The 17,605-nt window shown below is 46.5% G+C and overlaps 3 non-coding genes and 1 pseudogene across 3 annotated transcripts; all 4 read left to right on the plus strand.

Annotated features, from left to right (window-relative positions):
* Nucleotides 1-13,992: 13,992 nt before the first annotated feature.
* Nucleotides 13,993-14,112, plus strand: LOC141267570 (5S ribosomal RNA; annotated as a pseudogene).
* A 942-nt stretch (nt 14,113-15,054) lies between these two features.
* On the plus strand, nt 15,055-15,173 carry LOC141270380 (5S ribosomal RNA). The gene has a single exon (XR_012321618.1). It is a non-coding gene; the product is annotated as a 5S ribosomal RNA (ribosomal RNA).
* A 621-nt stretch (nt 15,174-15,794) lies between these two features.
* LOC141267001 (5S ribosomal RNA) lies at nt 15,795-15,914 on the plus strand. The gene has a single exon (XR_012321020.1). It is a non-coding gene; the product is annotated as a 5S ribosomal RNA (ribosomal RNA).
* Nucleotides 15,915-16,855: 941 nt separating this feature from the next.
* On the plus strand, nt 16,856-16,974 carry LOC141266727 (5S ribosomal RNA). Its single transcript, XR_012320754.1, has one exon. It is a non-coding gene; the product is annotated as a 5S ribosomal RNA (ribosomal RNA).
* Nucleotides 16,975-17,605: the final 631 nt, after the last annotated feature.

The raw sequence follows: 17,605 nt of genomic DNA on the forward strand, positions 1-17,605 counted from the left end.
ATTATCGATTAACATTCCAAATGAATTTCCATAATTAACCATTTAACATTTCCCCCTTTTTGAGAATAAAAGGACTTTAACTGAAAATTCTCAAAAGAAGATACATTCATCAATCATTTTTTCTTTCCTTCTTCCTTGGCAATATCATTAAATTTCCATAATAATAATAATAGTAATAATAGTATCAATATCGGATTATTGTTATATAATGATGTGAATTCCTGTTATGGTAAGCCGTGACTAATATTCATTTAATATGTATAATTATACTTCCCTATATCTAAATTGAAGCAATCGCGGGTTCCATCGTCATCATCTGATGTCATCGGGTCGTCGTCTCGTCTTCTTCTTTGTTCTTTTATAACACAGTCTTTAGATGAAAACTCCTTTGAAATAAATTACAGCATGTAGATATTGTACAGTCCATAATTGTGCTCATTATTGTTCAGTCCATAAACTGTACTCTTTATTAGAAAGATCATGTGTGTCAGTTGATAAGAAAACAAAGTCCATAGATGAAATGTAGCTTTAATATCTGTGCAGTGTCACCTGGACTTACGTTGGATCGTCTTTGGAATCTTCCGTGTGTCCGCACTGGTCTCGTGTCACTTTTGGAACAGATGTGACGTCTTTGGTCAGTAAAGCAAGGGTTAACTTGCCACTTTCCTGCTTTATATAGCACCATAACCAGTACTCAGTCCTTTATATACAGGACACATATGCCAGGTATTACCTGTTCACCAGCTTTCATTGAAGCGTTGCAGGTGATAAGAAACCACTGGAACGTGATGAAACTTGAACACAACACAGTACATATAGGATCATCGTCCTCTGCCGTCCTGGTGATCAGTGGTGTGAATTGTATTGTATGTAATGGACACAGTCTATTATAACACTCAGCATTCACACCTGTTACCTTCTGAGACGTCCGGATATCAGTTGCTTCTTCTTGTAACTTTTGAGAATCTCTTTGATTTATAAAAATTAAGAGTCTTTATTAAGATAGAATTCATAATTGCGATGTCTTGATTGAAGTCTTCATTCCCTAATCTGATACCAAATCTGGCAGTTTTTCCTAACCTACAGTTATATGAAAAAGTTTGGGCACCCCTATTAATCTTAAGCTTAATGTTTTATAAAAATTGGTGTTTTTGCAACAGCTATTTCAGTTTGATATATGTAATAACTGTTGGACACAGTAATGTTTCTGCCTTGAAATGAGGTTTATTGTACTAACAGAAAATGTGCAATCTGCATTCAAACAAAATTTGACCGGTGCATAAGTATGGGCACCTCACCAGAAAAGTAACATTAATATTTAGTAGATCCTCCTTTTGCAAAAATAACAGCCTCTAGTCGCTTCCTGTAGCTTTTAATGAGTTCCTGGATCCTGGATGAAGGTATTTTGACCATTCCTCTTTACAAAACAATTCCAGTTCAGTTAAGTTTGATGGTCTCCGAGCATGGACAGCCCTCTTCAAATGATCCCACAGATGTTCAATGATATTCAGGTCTGGGGACTGGGATGGCCATTCCAGAACATTGTAATTGTTCCTCTGCATGAATGCCTGAGTAGATTTGGAGCGGTGTTTTGGATCATTGTCTTGCTGAAAGATCCATCCCCTGCGTAACTTCAACTTTATCACTGATTCTTGAACATTATTGTCAAGAATCTGCTGATACTGAGTGGAATCCATGCATCCCTCAACTTTAACAAGATTCCCGATGCCGGCATTGGCCACACAGCCCCAAAGCATGATGGAACCTCCACCAAATTTTACTGTGGGTAGCAAGTGTTTTTCTTGGAATGCTGTGTTTTTTTGACGCCATGCATAACGCCTTTTTGTATGACCAAACAACTGAATCTTGGTTTCATCAGTCCACAGGACCTCTTCCAAAAAGAAATTGGCTTCTCCAAATGTGCTTTTGCATACCTCAGCCGACTCTGTTTGTGGCGTGCTTACAGAAACGGCTTCTTTCACATCACTCTCCCATACAGCTTCTCCTTGTGCAAAGTGCGTTGTATAGTTGACCGATGCACAGTGACACCATCTGCAGCAAGTTGATGCTGCAGCTCTCTGGAGGTGGTCTGAGGATTGTCCTTGACTGATCTCACCATTCTTCTTCTCTGCCTTTCTGATGTTTTTCTTGGCCTGCCACTTCTGGCTTTAACAAGAACTGTCCCTGTGTTCTTCCATTTCCTTACTATGTTCCTCACAGTGGAAACTGACAGGTTAAATCTCTGAGACAGCTTTTTGTATCCTTCCACTGAAAAACTATGTTGAATAATCTTTGTTTTCAGATCATTTGACAGTTGTTTTGAGGAGCCCATGATGCCACTCTTCAGAGGAGATTCAAACAGGAGAACAACTTGCAAGTGGCCACTTTAAGTAGCTTTTCTCATGATTGCATACACCTGGCTATGAAGTTCAAAGCTCAATGAGGTTACAAAACCAAAAATAGTGCTTTTGTAAGTCAGTAAAAAGTAGGTAGGAGTATTTAAAACAAGAAAATGATAAGGGTGCCCATACTTATGCACCGGTCAAATTTTGTTTGAATGCAGATTGCACATTTTCTATTAGTACAATAAACCTCATTTCAAGGCAGAAACATTACTGTGTCCAATAGTTATTACATATATCAAGCTGAAATAGCTGTTGCAAAAACACCAATTTTAAGAAAACATTAAGCTTAAGATTAATAGGGGTGCCCAAACTTTTTCATATAACTGTATAATATCACAGCGTACCATAGCAATCAGTAATATCCATCTAATTATTATCAAAATATTAAAATAAATTATGTTTGGAATAATAAACAATAATAGATAATAATTCATTATCAATCAAGTTCTCCACATGATAGAACATTTTTATGTCATAGGTGTAATTACCTTTTCCAACCCATAGGTGTCAGTGTATTTTGAAAAAACAAGTTTTTATATCTTTATTAAACCAATAATATCAAAGAATGTGTATGTAGTGCCGGCGTCCCTGCCCTCTGCTAGGCAGGGACGCTGTTCCCCTCACCTCTCTGCTCCGTGCCCGGCGTCCTCCTCCCGCTCTGCTCGCAGCGCGTGCTCCTTCCCGGCCACTGTGCTTAGGGCGCGCGCGCGCGCTCTCCCTCCCTCTTAAAGGGGCCGTGCGAACCGTCCTAAGGAGTCCCCGGTCAATGGCCGGAGGACTTCACCATATATAAGGCACTTCCTCCAAAATGGAGGTGCCCGAGCAATGTTGTTGCACTGTTCACCACTCTGCTTCAGCCCTCAGGTCCCGTTGCCAGTTACCTGCCAGATACCTGCCAGATTCCTGCTAGCTTGCTGTCTTATTCCTGCCTGATATTCTGCTACCTGCCTGCTAGCCTGAGGTCCGACGGTCTGCCTTACAACTCCTGTCAGTCTGTCTAAGGACCAGCTTGCCCGCTCACCTGGGAGCGCACATCAACTACCTGCCTGCTTGCCTGAGGTCCAACGGTCTGCCTTCCAACTCTTGTCAGTCTGTCTATGGACCAGCTTGCCCGCTCACCTGGGAGCGCACATCTGCTACCTGCCTGCTAGCCTACCTGGAGGCCCCGCCGTCACGTGCTGTGACCACCTGCCTGTCCAGTGACTCCTGCCCGCTCACCTGGGAGCGCTCATCTGCCTCCTGTCTGTTGGTCTTCCTGGAGGCTCCGCCGTCACATGCTGTGACCACCCGTTTATCCAGAGACTCTCGCCTGCTCACCTGGGAGCTCACGTCTACCATCAGCCGCCACAGGTCGTACCAACCCTTTACCCAGAGACTGCCCCGGTCACTTGCCGTGACCATCTGCCCGTTCACCCAGAGACTGCCCCGGTCACTTGCCGTGACCATCTGCCCGTTCACCCAGAGACTGTCCCGGTCACTTGCCGTGACCTCCTGCCCGTTCTTCCAGAGACTGTCCCGGTCACCTGCTGTGACTGCCTGCCTGGTCGCCACCCGCTCCCTTACAAGGACCGCCCCCTTGTATAGTAGCTCAGAGGTTCCGCCTCCCAGACCCGTTACAGTTTGCTCGGGCCATGGAACCCGGTGGCACCCAAGCTCCCTCGCTCTCGGACCTGTGTCATGAACTGTCCCGTCAGAGGTCCCAACAGGAGTACATCCTGGGTCACCTGCGGAATGTCAATTCTCGCCTGGACACTCTGACTGCTCCGCCAGCAATCTCCGCCAGTGCCATGACTCGCAATCCGGCAGCTCCGCTGCCCACTAATACCATGGTATCCTACCCCGGACCCCGGCTTTCTGCACCTCCTCGCTTCGGAGGCGACTCCGCCCAGGCTCGGGGCTTCATAAATCAGTGCACCCTGCACTTTGAACTCCTGTCCCACCAGTTTAACTCCGACCGGGCCAAAATTGCATTCATCATGTCCCATCTCACCGGGGAGGCCCTGGCCTGGCTAAATCCTCTATGGGAGAGAGGAGACCCCCTGGTGTCCGACTTGCCTGCCTTTCTCACGGCTTTCCGGAAAGTCTTCGACGAACCCGGACGGAAGACCTCATCCGCATCATCACTGCTACGCCTCCATCAGGGAAGTCTCACCGTGGGCCAATATGCCATACGGTTCCGTACCCTTGCCTCGGAGCTGGCCTGGGATAACGACGCTCTGGTATCCGTCTTCTGGGAGGGTCTGTCCGGCCGTATTAAAGATGAACTTGCCGGTCGGGACATTCCTACCACTCTCGATGACCTAATAACTCTTGCCACCCTGATTGACCTACGGTTCCAGGAGCGTGCCAAAGAGGTCACCCGTGAGAGGAGGTTTCCACGTCTAGCTCCTACTTTTCAGAAACCCGTCACTCCCTCCGTCTCTCCCCAGGTACACTCTCCTGAGCCTATGCAGGTCGACAAGACCAAGATGGTCAAAACCCGTCAGGACTTACGCCGTGCCGAGGGGAGCTGCTTCTACTGTGGCAGTAAGGAGCACCGGATCCGTGCCTGCCCGGAGAGGTCGAGAAACGCCTGTGTCTAGGTTCGCTCAGAGAGGTCGACCTAGACAAGAATAAATCCTCTCCATCTCTGCTGCTGTCAGTCTCAATCGTCTGCGGGGAGAACCGTTATTTCGAACTAGCCCAACTTGACTCTGGAGCAGCCGGGAATCTTATTTCACAGTCCCTGGTAGAGAAATACCGCATCCCCACCAAACCTCTGGCTGTACCCTTGTCTGTTGCTGCCGTGGATGGGGGTCTCTTACCACGCCCCATCCAACTCATCACCAAATCCATTACTCTGCAGGTGGGAATGCTGCATTCTGAGAGTATCTCCTTTCATGTTCTGCCTGGACTCTCTCACGCCCTCTTGCTAGGTCTACCTTGGCTCCAGAGACATGCACCCATGCTTGACTGGCAGACCGGAGAAGTCCTTCGCTGGGGACAGGACTGCCATAAGACCTGTCTGGTTCCCGTCCATCCCGTCCGTCCTTCTCCTACCCCAGCTAATCTACCTGGACTTCCGATTCCTTATTGGTCTTATGCTGATGTCTTTAATAAAAAGGAGGCAGAGACACTACCCCCTCATAGACCATACGACTGCCCTATCGACCTGTTACCCGGTACTACTCCTCCCCGTGGGCGTATTTATCCATTATCCGCTGCTGAGACCCGGTCGATGTCCGAATATATTGAGGAGAATCTGGCCAGGGGATTCATCCGGAAATCTACCTCCCCGGCGGGAGCAGGCTTCTTTTTCGTCAAAAAGAAGGACGGCTCTCTCCGTCCCTGTATAGACTATAGAGGCCTTAACCAGATCACGGTGAAGAATAAGTACCCCCTTCCGCTCATTCCGGAGTTATTTGATCGTCTGAGGGGGGCTAGAATCTTCACCAAACTGGACCTCCGTGGGGCGTACAACCTGGTTCGTATCTGTCAGGGGGATGAATGGAAGACGGCATTCAACACCCGGGACGGCCACTATGAATATCTGGTAATGCCCTTTGGTCTCTGTAACGCTCCTGCCGTCTTTCAAGAGTTGGTCAATGACATCTTTCGGGACCTTCTCTACTCCTGCGTAGTGGTGTACCTGGACGACATCTTGGTCTTCTCTCCGGATCTCCAGACTCACCGGAGGGACGTTCGTCAGGTCCTGCTCAGGCTCAGGCAGAATCACCTCTTCGCTAAATACGAGAAGTGCCTCTTTGAGCAGACCTCGCTTCTGTTTTTGGGCTACATTATTTCTCAGACCGGCCTACGAATGGATCCAGAGAAACTGTCTGCCATCGAGAAATGGCCTCGACCGGAGGGGTTGAAGGCCATTCAGCGGTTCCTAGGCTTCGCCAACTACTACCGCCTCTTCATACCGCACTTCTCTTCCCGGACTGCCCCAATTTCCGCGCTCACCCGTAAGGGTACTAATCCCAAAGAGTGGCCGCCCGAAGCAGAGGAGGCCTTTCTTTCCTTAAAACAGGCCTTCTCTTCCGCCCCGGTGCTGCATCGCCCGAACGGCAACAAGCAGTTCTTCCTGGAAGTTGACGCCTCCTCCTCTGGAGCCGGAGCGGTACTTACTCAAAAATCATGTTCCGGGAGGATGGTAACTTGCGGCTTCTTCTCTAAACTATTCTCCTCCTCAGAGCGCAATTATTCCATAGGAGACCGAGAGTTATTGGCTATCAAACTGGCATTGGAGGAGTGGCGTTACCTGCTCGAGGGGGCTCTTCACCCGGTAATAATTTACACTGACCACAAGAACTTGGATTATCTCCAGCATGCCCAGAGACTTAACCCGCGCCAAGCCCGGTGGTCCTTGTTTTTTGCTCGCTTTGATTTTGTTCTTCATTTTCGCCCGGCTGACAAAAACGTCAAGGCGGACGCCTTGTCTCGATCCTTTCTGGTGTCTGATCTCGAGGAAGATCCGAAACACATCATCGATCCCGCCAGAGTAATGCAGGTGGCTCCCGTGAGTCTAAATCGTCTCCCTCCCGGAAAGACGTTCGTATCAGTACCTGATCGGGAGAAGATCCTTCACTGGGGTCACTCGTCTAAACTGGCTGGCCACGCCGGTCAGAAAAAGACCCTCCAGCTTATTACCCGGCACTACTGGTGGCCTACCCTGCACAAGGACGTAATAGACTTTGTTTCTGCCTGTGTGTCCTGCGCCCGCAACAAGGTTCCGAGACATCTGCCAGCCGGTCGCCTCCTTCGGCTTTCTGTACCTGCTGCCCCCTGGCAGCATATAGCAATGGACTTTATAACTGACCTCCCAGTCTCTGCCGGTTGTACGGTCATTTGGGTGGTCGCTGACCGCTTCTCCAAGATGGCTCGTTTCGTTCCCCTGCCAGGCCTCCCGTCTGCACCCGAGCTAGCTAAAGACTTTATTCGTCACATCTTCCGTCTTCATGGCCTGCCCCTCCACATCGTGTCGGATCGTGGGGTACAGTTCACCTCACGCTTCTGGAGAGCCACTTGTAAACTGCTAGACGTCACCCTGGACTTCTCTTCCGCTTACCACCCACAGTCCAATGGTCAAGTGGAGCGGATCAATCAGAACCTGACCAGTTACCTCCGGCACTTCGTTAATGCCCATCATTCAGACTGGGTGGATCTCCTACCATGGGCCGAGTTCTCTTATAACAATCACGAGAGCGAATCCTCCTCCAAATCCCCGTTTTTTGTAGTCTTCGGTCAGCATCCTCGGATTCCTTTTCCTGTCTCCACCTCTGTGGACAACCCGGCTGCGGAATCTCTCGTTAGCAAATTTTCCTCCATTTGGGAGAGTACCCGATCCGCACTCCTTCAGTCGTCCGAACGGATGAAAAGACACGCTGACAAAAAACGCCTGGATCCTCCACAATTTCGTCCTGGAGATAAAGTCTGGCTCTCATCTAAATATGTCCGACTCAAGATACCTTCTTACAAGTTAGGGCCTCGGTTCATCGGTCCTCTGGAGGTCATCAGTCAGATCAAACCCGGTGGCCTATAAATTGAAACTCCCGGCCAACTTATGGATCCCTAACTCCTTCCATGTATCTCTCCTCAAACCTGTGGTACTTAACTCTTTTTCCAAGTCTACAGGTACGCCTCCTGCTCCGGTTTCTGCTGAGGACGAGTTTGAGGTAGAGAACATTCTTGCCACCAAAAGGGTAAGAGGAAAGACCTTTTTTCTAGTAGATTGGAAGGGGTTTGGTCCTGAGGAGAGAACGTGGGAGCTCCGGGAGAACATCCATGCCCCGCTCATCCTTGCTAAATTTCTGTCTGGCCTAAAAAAGGGGGGCCTAAAGGGGGGGTACTGTAGTGCCGGCGTCCCTGCCCTCTGCTAGGCAGGGACGCTGTTCCCCTCACCTCTCTGCTCCGTGCCCGGCGTCCTCCTCCCGCTCTGCTCGCAGCGCGCGCTCCTTCCCGGCCACTGTGCTTAGGGCGCGCGCGCGCGCTCTCCCTCCCTCTTAAAGGGGCCGCGCGCGCCGTCCTAAGGAGTCCCCGGCCAATGGCCGGAGGACTTCACCATATATAAGGCACCTCCTCCAAAATCGAGGTGCCCGAGCAATGTTGTTGCACTGTTCACCACTCTGCTTCAGCCCTCAGGTCCCGTTGCCAGTTACCTGCCAGATACCTGCCAGATTCCTGCCAGCTTGCTGTCTTATTACTGCCTGATATTCTGCTACCTGCCTGCTAGCCTGAGGTCCGACGGTCTGCCTTACAACTCCTGTCAGTCTGTCTAAGGACCAGCTTGCCCGCTCACCTGGGAGCGCACATCTGCTACCTGCCTGCTAGCCTACCTGGAGGCCCCGCCGTCACGTGCTGTGACCACCTGCCTGTCCAGTGACTCCTGCCCGCTCACCTGGGAGCGCTCATCTGCCGCCTGTCTGTTGGTCTTCCTGGAGGCTCCGCCGTCACATGCTGTGACCACCCGTTTATCCAGAGACTCTCGCCTGCTCACCTGGGAGCTCACATCTACCATCAGCCGCCACAGGTCGTACCAACCCTTTACCCAGAGACTGCCCCGGTCACTTGCCGTGACCATCTGCCCGTTCACCCAGAGACTGCCCCGGTCACTTGCCGTGACCATCTACCCGTTCATCCAGAGACTGTCCCGGTCACCTGCTGTGACTGCCTGCCTGGTCACCACCCGCTCCCTTACAAGGACCGCCCCCTTGTATAGTAGCTCAGAGGTTCCGCCTCCCAGACCCGTTACAGCATACTCCTGAACCAAAATGAATAAATATATGAATGTATGAATGAATGAATGAATGAATGAATGAATGAATAAATGAATAAATGAATGAATGAATTGTTGTGTTTACTCAGAAAATGTAAACATTTTTTTCCTTAGCAATATATATTTAATGAAGCAATACTCTTGTATTAGACATTACTTTATTAAATATTAATGTGTTTTCTCAATTGAGATATTGAACTCAAATAAAATCAAATGAGAATTAAAAAATGAAAAAATAGAAAAATAAGAAGTACTGTATAAAGTAAGAATAAAATTTTAAAAATGAAAAATAAAATTAAGAGTAAAAATAAGAATAAAAATAAGGCCTTTAAATTTTAATGACAAATGCAGAGTAATTATATTCTCCATAAAAAATACCCTTATATCTCCATTATCTGGATGATTTCATATTTGTCATAACCTTGTACCACCAAAAAATATTAAATTATGCAACTTTGCATGTAATACCCTTCTTAATTATACCATAGTACCTTATTATTATTTCTTCTTTATTAAAATGTGTGGAAAATAAGTATTGAACAAAAGTGATTATGTAATCAGGATCAAAAACACATTTTCCCCCTTAATACCAAAAATATTATTTTATAAAATTTATGTATATATCAGAACCCAATTAAAAATAATTATTCTTCTAGAAATATTGTGCATAAATTTCATATTGATCAGTAGCATAGATATGACTAAAGAGAGGTGTGTACCTATTTAGGTAACCATTAAAAATAATATTATAGTTATTCAAGAATATTATCATGTGGAAAATTATTCTAAATATAAATTTGCTTTGTAAACCATTTTGATGTGTGGTTGCCCTTATCCACTATTAGTTAAATCAAGAAATAATAATTATTAAAGAAATATAGAAATATATATATGTAGATAATACCTAATTATGTATTATAATTTCCTCAGAATTAAATATATTTTTGTACCTTCACATAAAGAAACATTTTTTTTTTTTTAAACATACAAACATACGAGGCCTCTGTCACATCAATCACACTTAGCAGCTGCTGATTTACTCATCTGTCACCTTCACTCTGACATTCACAGATCTGTTCAACTCAAACATTCCACATATGAAGTTTTAGATATATATATATATATTTAACCCAAAATTGTTGTATCCCAATTTATTAATGCGCATTGCCATATCAATTGAATATCTTTATATTTCTTTGAATATTCCCCAAGTACATATTATATAATATGAGAGTAAGTCACTGGAATTTCAGACACTTGAAAAAACTCTTGTCTTAGATTCTTTTTTCACTGGCTGCCCGGTCTTAAGTTACATCAGTTGAAAATAGAATGAATGGGATCCTATACTATTAGCTCAAAGTTCAAAGGCCGCAGCTGTCACACGTCATGCTGTAAAGCTTCTTTAATTTGAACGAACACTTCATGCACAGAAAATATTAGCAACACAAAAGAATTAATAAGTATTACAGATATATTATAGTTCAACTAGATATATTGTTATTATTTTAAAATGTTATACACATAAAATCATGCAATTTTTTCACTTCCTGTGTGAATAAAGAAATAAATCCATTTTAGAGTTCTTTGATCAAATCCTGCTTTGGAATGAAAACTCTAAGGAAATATAAGAAAATAAAATTAAATATCTAATTCATACAGAAACAGAATTATTTAAATATCTTATACATATATTGGTTGGTTCTAATGTAATTCAAAATATTGCTACTTAAAGTTATATATATGAAATTCTAATTTATTAATTAATATGTATATATATATATTTTATAAAAGTATATATAAATACAATTATACGCAATCTCTACTTAGACAAGTGTATATATATATATATATATATATATACATATATATATATATGAACTATTAGAAACTATGTAACTACAATTTTACTGTATAAGATTATAAATAAATATTGAGACATTGTATTACATTTTGATACAACATTATAATTACAGTTTTTCCTTAGCCACTCCCTAAACCAAATCTTCTGTCTCTCTCAAATATCTCCAGGAACGCCCTATTTAGGAAAGACATTTTTCTATCCTTCAAAACCTCAGAGAACTGCCTGTTCTTCTGTCCACATTCCATGACGTCACAGTGAGTTGGTCGTCTCACCTGTCTCTGTCCATCAATTTCAGCCATTTTCCTTTTTAGAGAATCACAGTTCTGACTGAGAATTAACTCATTCTGTGGAGAGATGGATCTTTGCACTGGCTGATATGGCTTATAACATATATGAAATCTTCTGCGTATTTGATAGAGTTCACTATGGGGATGACTCAGTCTAGGAGAGTTTGATATTGGCTTTTGGTAAGATTTTACCTTTCCTGGTTTTATAAATTTAGCTTGATTTATTTTCTTTTCACGATTCTCATGTTTTCTAACAAAATCCAGCATCTGCGCACATTCAAATAATGAATTTTTTTGTGATGCCATAACTTGGGAAACTGAATTTAGGAATTTGAATTTTTGTACAAAAGTTGTTATCATATGTTGTACTTTTCCATTTTTGATGAGAGCTTTGTACAACCGTTCAAATATGGACATGAATGTATATGTACATTCCTTCCTACCAATCCTTAGTTTCTGCAGATCTTTTATGTTGGGAAAATCCTTTGTGACACAATAAATCAAATATCTTAATCTGTCCGAATCATTTTCCCATCCATTAGGAGAGTCAGTTTCACACGGCATTAAATGTAAACGTCTGGACAATGTCACAGGAATGCATATTTTAAATAATTGATTCCTCTCCTCATTGGATAAATCAAACTTATCAGAGAAACTCTCAAATGTCTCTGAATTTCTACAGGCATGAATTTTGACATCATATTTTGGCATGATTTTGTAAAATTTCAGCAAATTTTTCCTCATTTTAATTTGGAGTTGAGCCTGGGTAATTCCAGAATTCTCTGATATTTTTATTGGCTCTTGTACGTCCGTTCCTCCTATGTCACTCACGTCTCCTCCCACATCACCTAGTATGTCGGTTTCTCGTATGTCAGTCATGTCTCCTCCCATGTCAGGTTTCTGTATGTCCGTCTCTTGGTCAGACCCAAGGTCACCTTCAGTTACAGACACGTGTCTTACTTCTTGTTCATTTTCCACATTACAGTCAGAATCAGTATCACCGTCTGACACTTCTACACTATTTTCCTGCTTAGAAATCTCTAACACAAGACTATGAAAAAAATCTAACAAATGTAGAATATTTCTCAATTTCTGTTTGTCTCTATTAACCAATTTAGAAGTTAACTGTAAATTCTGCAATTCACATTCTTTGTATAAACTGAGCCACAAAACTTCTATGTCATCTCCTACATTAACTTTGAAATTAATATTACTTTGTTTAGCAAAAGAAGAAATTATATCCATATTTTGCTTAAGATTCCTTGGCTTCTCTTTATCAGCCTATCCTGTCTTCAGTTCGTCTGATTCTTTTCCTGTGTGATTCTGTTCCTTGTTAGTACCTCTGCTTCCTGTCTTTCCTCAGTCTGTAGGTCCTTTCTGCTTCTCGTGACAAACTAGTGAATTTACTGACACGTGAACAACAGATGTTCAGCTCGTCAGGACTCCCCCCTTGCTCACGGAAGAAATTCACTTACTTAATTTAAAAAACAAAAAAACAGGACTGACTGGCTCACCATTGTAAAATAATACTCTTCCTGTATTATTTTTTTCTACTGAGGACTTCTCAAAGTATCAATATCACGATATTCTTATAAAAATTGTATCTATTTATTCTTGGATTGTCCATTAAAAAGAATCAGATTGCAGCAGGTACATACAATAATTAGTTATAAAGTAATTGTCCATTTGTCCATAATTAGCTTAATTGTTGAGATTCAACCATCTTTCCTTGGATCCTGGCTGGTAAATCATGTCTTTGTCCAGCATGTGTCCAGGCCTACATGTCATCTGCTTCTCAGCATGAAGATTCTGTGTCTTGTAGGGTGGGCAGAGCAAGAGAGCCCCCCCTTTCTGTACCATGGGCTTTTATAGCCAGTCGTATGGACACCTGTTCTACATATGGTAGTGAACCAAATATACACACACAAATAGCGCATGTCAACTAGACACGATGGCTGAGGCATAGAACTCAGAAAAATGATTATCGATTAACATTCCAAATGAATTTCCATAATTAACCATTTAACAGAGACCGCCTGGGAATGCCAGGTGCTGTAGGCTTTTGCTTTTTCCTTCCTTCCACCAGCAGGGGGCACTCTCTTCTATGCCTTTTTTCCATTCCCTTTCACAAGTGCACACATTCATTCTCTTTTCTTTTTTTCATTTGCTTTCTCTCTTGCGCTATTTCATCTCTGCAAAATACCAGCATCCTTCTGATCACCGTGGGCCTCCAGCATTGTTGCTTCTTTACTTTTAATACTAGGCTCCTTTTCACCAGGACCAGCGTCTCCCGCGTGGCTGGAGGCAACCACCGGTAACCCCAAGCAGAAGACCTTTGCAGGCAACACGACCCTTCCCCCTGAAGAGCAGCTCAAAGTCACTGGCAACCATCTCACCCTCTTCCTTCATTCACCCCTGGACGTCTCGCTCCGCCCCCAAGTTACGGGTCCAGCTTGCTCTTTCTGTCACATTACCGCGATGAAGGGTTTAGCCTGCAGGAGACTCTGCGCCGAGACATTTTTGAAGACACCTGATGCGGCGGGTGAATCACTGCTAAACAAACCACACCTGTAGGGATGGCACAGCCTTTGCATGGACCCTTCGGAGCCCACCCCATCACGGCCAGATTGCTCGCCACCAAGCGATCCTGAGAAAGGCTGGCCGGGCGATGGATCGAGCAGCGTCTACTGGCCATACCACCTTGGATACGCCCGATCTCTTCTGATCTCGGAAGCAAAGCAGGGCTGGGCTCAGACAGTACTTGGATGGGAGACCTCCTGGGAACACCGGGTGCTGTAGACCATTTTGATGACGTTTTGCCCTACTGCCCAGCTCGGCTAGCATGGAACGGCGCCTTGCCGGACACCGACCTTAAGTAACTTAGATGATGGAAGCCCCAAGGCCTCTGAGCCAGTTGGCAGCTAAGTACGCTACCCCGCCGCCTACACGCAGGCCTGACACCGAGCTCCTTGCCACGGCTAGGAGTGCTTATTGACTCCGCAGCTCGCCGTGTGGAAATGATGGCGTTAAAAGCACCCGGGGCCGTGAAGGGGCCAGGCTTTCAGCAGGTGCCCAGGGAAGGTTTTGGATGCCGGCCGCCTAGCGAGGGCCAGCAGAAGTAACATGTTTCTCTGCAAAGAAGCTTGTGTAACCAAGCCACACGGCTGACAAAGAGCTAACCTCAGTGCAAGGAAGGCAAGGAAGGTGCGGAAGGAATTGGGGAGGGGGGGGGTGATTCCTGCTAGGGCCCTGAAATCATAAAACAGGCAGGAGAGTCTGACGCATGGTGACGGAGAGGTTGTAGGTGCAGATAGGGGGTGTTGTCACGTGCGAGCACGTGTGCATGCTGGCTTGTGTGTGAGAGTGCGCTTCCTAGGTGTGGCGCGCTGCAGACCGTCAAAGGGATTGTTCCCTTTCATTAAAAGTTAATCCCCGGCTGCAGGCTATTAGAAAGCAACTAACCGAGCTCTACTCACCCTACCCGGGTCTACCGGTGAGTCTCGCCTCTGCTCCCGGCCTGTGGCATTGGCCGTGAAGCTGACGTTCCATCGACAGCGCTGCAGCCGATCAGTGAGCTCAGCGGCTCTGAGTGGGGCTTTCTGTCTACAAGACCTTTTAAGGAAGCCAGCAAAAAAATTGAAGAGAAGGGAAAGCACAAAAGGACCTGGTCTTGCTGAGCACTGGAAAGGGCAGCCGGCAGCCAGACGTCAAAGTAGAAAAGCAGCAAGTGAGAGGCTTGTCTCTGCCTACGGCCACACCACCCTGAATATGCCCAATCTCGTCTGATCTTGGAAGCCAAGCAGGGTTGGGCCCGGTTAGTACTTCGATGGGAGACCACCTGGGAATACCAGGTGCTGTAGGCTTTTGCTTTTTCCTTCCTTCCACCAGCAGGGGGCACTCTCTTCTATGCCTTTTTTCCATTCCCTTTCACAAGTGCACACATTCATTCTCTTTTCTTTTTTTCATTTGCTTTCTCTCTTGCGCTATTTCATCTCTGCAAAATACCAGCATCCTTCTGATCACCGTGGTCCTCCAGCATTGTTGCTTCTTTACTTTTAATACTAGGCTCCTTTTCACCAGGACCAGCGTCTCCCGCGTGGCTGGAGGCAACCACCGGTAACCCCAAGCAGAAGACCTTTGCAGGCAACACGACCCTCCCCCCTGAAGAGCAGCTCAAAGTCACTGGCAACCATCTCACCCTCTTCCTTCATTCACCCCTGGACGTCTCGCTCCGCCCCCAAGTTACGGGTCCAGCTTGCTCTTTCTGTCACATTACCGTGATGAAGGGTTTAGCCTGCAGGAGACCCTGCGCCGAGACATTTTTGAAGACACCTGATGCGGCGGGTGAATCACTGCTAAACAAACCACACCTGTAGGGACGGCACAGACTTTGCATGGACCCTTCGGAGCCCGCCCCGTCACGGCCAGATTGCTCGCCACCAAGCGATCCTGAGAAATTCTGGCCGGGCGATGGATCAAGCAGCGTCTACTGGCCATACCACCTTGGATACGCCCGATCTCATCTGATCTCGGAAGCAAAGCAGGGCTGGGCTCAGACAGTACTTGGATGGGAGACCTCCTGGGAACACCAGGTGCTGTAGACCATTTTGACAACATTTTGCCCTACTGCCCAGCTCGGCTAGCATGGAACGGCGCCTTGCCGGACACCGACCTTAAGTAACTTAGATGATGGAAGCCCCAAGGCCTCTGAGCCAGTTGGCAGCTAAGTACGCTACCCCGCCGCCTTCACGCAGGCCTGACACCGAGCTCCTTACCACGGCTAGGAGTGCTTATTGACTCCGCAGCTCGCCGTGTGGAAATGATGGCGTTAAAAGCACTCGGGGCAGTGAAGGGGCCAGGCTTTCAGCAGGTGCCCAGGGAAGGTTTTGGATGCCGACCGCCTAGCGAGGGCCAGCAGAAGTAACATGTATCTCTGCAAAGAAGCTTGTGTAACCAAGCCAGACAGCTGCCAAAGAGCTAACCTCAGTGCAAGGAAGGCAAGAAAGGTGCGGAAGTAATTGGGGAGGGGGGGGTGATTCCTGAAAGGGCCCTGAAATCATAAAACAGGCAGGAGAGTCTGATGCATGGTGACGGAGAGGTTGTAGGGGCAGATAGGGGGTGTTGTCACGTGCGAGCACGTGTGCATGTTGGCTTGTGTGTGAGAGTGCGCTTCCTAGGTGTGGCGCGCTGCAGACAGTCAAAGGGATTGTTCCCTTTCATTAAAAGTTAATCCCCGGCTGCAGCCTATTAGAAAGCAACTAACCGCGCTCTACTCACCCTACCCGGGTCTACCGGTGAGTCTCGCCTCTGCTCCCGGCCTGTGGCATTGGCCGTGAAGCTGACGTTCCGTCGACAGCGCTGCAGCCGATCAGTGAGCACAGCGGCTCTGAGTGGGGCGTTGTGTCTACAAGACCTTTTAGGGAAGCCAGCAAGAAAATTGAAGAGAAGGGAAAGCACAAAAGGACCTGGTCTTGCTGAGCACTGGAAAGGGCAGCCGGCAGCCAGACGTCAAAGTAGAAAAGCAGCAAGTGAGAGGCTAGTCTCTGCCTATGGCCACACCACCCTGAACACGCCCAATCTCGTCTGATCTCGAAAGGTAAGCAGGGTGGGGCCTGGTTAGTACTTGGATGGGAGACCACCTGGGAATACCAGGTGCTGTAGGCTTTTGCTTTTTCCTTCCTTCCACCAGCAGGGGGCACTCTCTTCTATGCCTTTTTTCCATTCCCTTTCACAAGTGCACACATTCATTCTCTTTTCATTTTTTCATTTGCTTTCTCTCTTGCGCTATTTCATCTCTGCAAAATACCAGCATCCTTCTCATCACCGTGGGCCTCCAGCATTGTTGCTTCTTTACTTTTAATACTAGGCTCCTTTTCACCAGGACCAGCGTCTCCCGCGTGGCTGGAGGCAACCACCGGTAACCCCAAGCAGAAGACCTTTGAAGGCAACACGACCCTCCCCCCTGAAGAGCAGCTCAAAGTCACTGGCAACCATCTCACCCTCTTCCTTCATTCACCCCAGGACGTCTCGCTCCGCCCCCAAGTTACGGGTCCAGCTTGCTCTTTCTGTCACATTACCGCGATGAAGGGTTTAGCCTGCAGGAGACCCTGCGCTGAGCCATTTTTGAAGACACCTGATGCGACGGGTGAATCACTGCTAAACAAACCACACCTGTAGGGACGGCACAGACTTTGCATGGACCCTTCGGAGCCCGCCCCGTCACGGCCAGATTGCTCGCCACCAAGAGATCCTGAGAAAGGCTGGCCGGGTGATGGATCGAGCAGCTTCTACTGGC

The sequence above is a fragment of the Phyllobates terribilis genome, unplaced genomic scaffold (genome assembly GCF_046119375.1).
Source record: "Phyllobates terribilis strain yellow unplaced genomic scaffold, ASM4611937v1 Scaffold_4__5_contigs__length_816908805, whole genome shotgun sequence".
Classification (NCBI taxonomy): Eukaryota; Metazoa; Chordata; class Amphibia; order Anura; family Dendrobatidae; genus Phyllobates; species Phyllobates terribilis.